This window comes from Lytechinus variegatus, chromosome 2, assembly GCF_018143015.1.
Source record: "Lytechinus variegatus isolate NC3 chromosome 2, Lvar_3.0, whole genome shotgun sequence".
NCBI classification, from domain to species: Eukaryota; Metazoa; Echinodermata; class Echinoidea; order Temnopleuroida; family Toxopneustidae; genus Lytechinus; species Lytechinus variegatus.
The window spans coordinates 65,347,162-65,351,253 of record NC_054741.1 but is presented as its reverse complement, the minus strand read 5'-3'; positions in this window follow the sequence as shown (position 1 = coordinate 65,351,253).

Below are 4,092 nucleotides of genomic sequence, written 5' to 3'. Positions count from 1 at the left end.
AAGAAAGAAATGGACAAAGAGGAAGAGAAAAACGAAAGGAAGGCAAAAATCAAAGAGAGGATGAATGGGATACACAATGTTTTGATTATATAGGTAAACCTGTGTGTCAGACTGTCGGTGTAATTCAAGATGCCGAGTCTTAGACATGTTAGATGTTTGCAAAATTATAGATTGTCTCTTACGCAAGCGCAGGCATAGGCGGCGGAAGCGGGGGACGGTGGGACGTTTCCCCCCTAAATTTTAGCTGGGAGGGACGGTCCCCCCTAAAAAAAAATGATACTTTTTTTTTTTTTTGGTTGTCAAATTTTTTTTATACGTCCCCCCCTAAATTCACGTGGGCACCCCTGAAACGTGTGTTGTCCCCCCCCCTAAAATTTAGGTTGATGACTTTTTTTTTGTTTATTTGCTTGTCAAAAAATTTTTGTTAGCAAGTACTAAAATTTAGGTTGATAACCTTTTTGGGGCGCTTTTCAATTCAAATTTTTTTACCTGTGTCCATCCCGAAATTTCAGGTGGACACCCCCTAAATTTTTTTTGCTTCCGCCGCCAATGAGCGCAGGGCTACTGGACTGACGCTTTTCGGGAAAATGACGAAACTGTCGGGTCACGCAAGTCTGTTCCAACTGCTCCATGTACCCTGTTCTTAGTTGGTCTTTGAGTTCCCTTATCTTTGTCGGTAAAAATAATGCCAAATTGCATACTATTATCTTTAATATCGATTTTTGTTTTGCAATTCGATCGTCGTGATCATAGGAGCTCCCTGTAGGTTACCGACAATGATTAGAAAGTTCCGGTTTAAGGTCTAAATCTCAAAATTTTCCGCTTGAGCTTCGCGCTCGCATTAAGATACACAGAGTGTTAAAATGAATATGCAAATCTGAGTTTGTTCTTTATAAAAAAAAGTTTGAAAATGTTAAGTTTTCAAGTCAAAACTTCTCAGATCGCAGCTGAACCGACGGTAATAAAAATGTCCTGGGGCCGTCTCATAAAGCTGTTCGTAAGTTAAGAGTGACTGTAAGAACGACTGGTGATCCTTTCTTTAGCGCTAAACCATCGCCTATGGTGTATACCATTACCAAAAGAAAGATCACCAGTCGTTCTTAAAGTCGTCTTATCTACGAACAGCTTTATGAAACACCCACCCGTTAAAGTCTAAATAAAAAAAACAGCGCGCTCACATGAAAATTACCCTTTCGGGTAAGTACTACAGTGTACATGATTTTATACCAAAATTTTCAGCTCGCCCTCTGCACTTGCACATTGAGATACACAGCTTGTTCACTTACATATGCGGAATCTAAATTTGTTCTTCATACAAAAACGTGTGAAAATGTTAAGTTTTCAAGTCAAAGTATTTTCTTTCATTTTTCCATTTTCTTTCATGTTGGACAGTGCTTAAATTGTTCCCTTTTGGGTCAGTAAATCAAAATTTAAGCTCGTGCTACGCGTTCGCATTATGTTTATTGCGATACACAGCTTGTTCAATTACAGATGCATAAACTGAATTTGTTTAATGTAAAAACATGTTTAAACGTTTAGTTTTCAAGTCAAATATTTCAGAATTTTCAGCTAGCGCTTCGCGCTCGCATTAATGTTTATTGAGATACCCAGCTTGTTCAATTACAGATGCAGGAACTGGGTTTGTTGAAATGTTAACACATAAAAAAAATATTAAGTTTTCAAGTCAAAATTATCAGCTCGAGCTTTGCGCTCACATCATTCAGTGATATCCTTATCATGATTTTAAAAATGCATTGAATGTCCGATTTAGTCTTAGTTTGTTTAGATACCCATCATGTTCATGATTGCCAAAAAGTGTTGAAAATGTCAAATTTTCAGGTTGTAAAATAATAATTTTACGCTCACAACAGTTACATAGTTCAGTAAGTCAACGGCTTTTACCGGTATTGTGATATCAATTTTTTATATATATAAATGACAGCTGTTGATAAGAGTTTTTGGATATGGAAATTTACTTTAGTAAAGAAAGTGATTATAATAACAATGATGATAATGGTGGGGAAGTAGGTCAACTCGAAGGAAGGAGGGAAGGAAGGAAGATGAAGAAGAAAAAAAGGACCCGTTTTTCATGATGAACGAGATCAAATGCTTTACTTTTTAATAAACCCCTCAAAAAAGTTCTGCAACTCAGGTTTGAGTGCTAATAAATTTCTTAGTGTGCCATCATCATATGTAAAAGTGGTATGATTGGAAAGTATGATTATTCCTCTTTACGATCATGTCTCATTTGTAATGCTGGTGCTATCATGAAAAACAGACATGATAAATATGCATCAATGTAAAATATGAAATGTTGCAAAATTTGTTGTCATGTTTGAGTTCTGCGACTCAAACTGCAAGTTTGAGTGCTAATAATTTCTTAATGTGCCATCATCATGTGTAAAAGTGATTTCCTTAGAAAGCATGATTATTCTTCTTTACAATCATGTCATTTGTAATGCTAGTGTCATCTTGAAATACACACACATGATAATACACAGCAATGTTAGAAATGAAATGTTGCAAAGTGCGTCGTTTCCAATAGCGAATTTCCAGTTGTTTCGAGAATAAACCGAGTGCATTCACTGTCACCTGCATGGTGGAAATTCTTAAGAAATGGAGACTCTTGTTAGAAATCAATGCATTTTGCAACATTTCACTTCTGACTTTTCTCAATTTCAGGTGGTTGCATATTCCATGATTACATAATCAAAGCAAATGGCATGTCGTTGTAAAGAGGAGTAATTCAGCTTTTCAATAATACCAGTTTCATCTTTTATACTTCATAAACTAAAAAGATATCATCCCCCAAAACTGAGTTGCAAAACTTTTTTTGAGGGGTTTATATTGACTTGAAAAGGGATCTGTTAAGGACTATTTGTAATGACTTGTGAAGGAGATACGTTTTTTTTTCTTTAATTCTGACCTGGGTCCCGTAACACAAAGGTTAGCCATTGATATTACGCTTGATTTTTACGATTTATTATACATTGTAGTTAATGTAATCAATCGTAGAATATTTTTCTACGATCATTGCTTAGCTTTGTGTTAAGGGCCCTTGGAGGTGCGAGGTTGAAGTTTTGATACCCAACCCGCCAAAACCAGACATATTCCTTTATTAAAATAATTAAAAAATAAGTGGGGATATGATATTACCTGCTTGCTCATTGCATATGTAACATTGTTTGACCGCAATAACGCGAAACTCTAAAATACCATATCTTTTTTTTATGGACATCCGTCTTGAACTCGCCCCACAAAAAGTAGCGTTGTTACGCTTTTTCAATTATGAATTTGGTGTCATGTGGAATCTGAGTACAAGCTATATTAGGCTTAATAGTATTAGCGTATATGCATATTGATTTGTGTCACTTTGCTGAATAAAATGAATAAAACACGGTTAGTTGATGGGTAGTGCGGTACACATTCCTTGCGACTCTATGGGATTGTTGTATTACTAGTTTTAAACATGCCTTACTTTGGTTTTGAAGGGGCTAGCGTTTGAGTTTGGTCTCATTTTACAGCTAAATACAATTATACAATCATCAGCTATTACAGTTCATTAGAAATTTAAGGTAACAACTGTTAAAAAGCTCGCTTTTCGATGTTTGAAATTAACATAAATTCGCATATCAAACTTACCTTGATTAAACTATTGAATCCCCTATTATATATCATTCGAAAAGGGGATTTCGTGAGCAATACAAATTTGATAACTAATTCATGGTATGGGCAAAAATGAGAAAACAAATAGGCCTATAGACGTCAGGTATATAGCTAATGAGTGTCCCAAATATTATTATTCCACTCATAAAATATGAGCAGTATATCCTATACCTAATTTTTATTGTCACATTTGGAATCCTTATTAAATTTCCTTTCAGAAAGTATTTTTTTCTTCAAAATTATGACCGTTATCGTTAGACTTGGGTGACCTTACACAAATGGGGCGAGTTCAAAACACATGGCCTTATTCCTTCCGATTTTAATGAAATCTACCAATTGCAGATTTATTGCAACGATCCATCAGACACACTTAAATTAAATATTTATGAACCACCAGCAGAACAAAACAAAATCTCCATCAAGTAA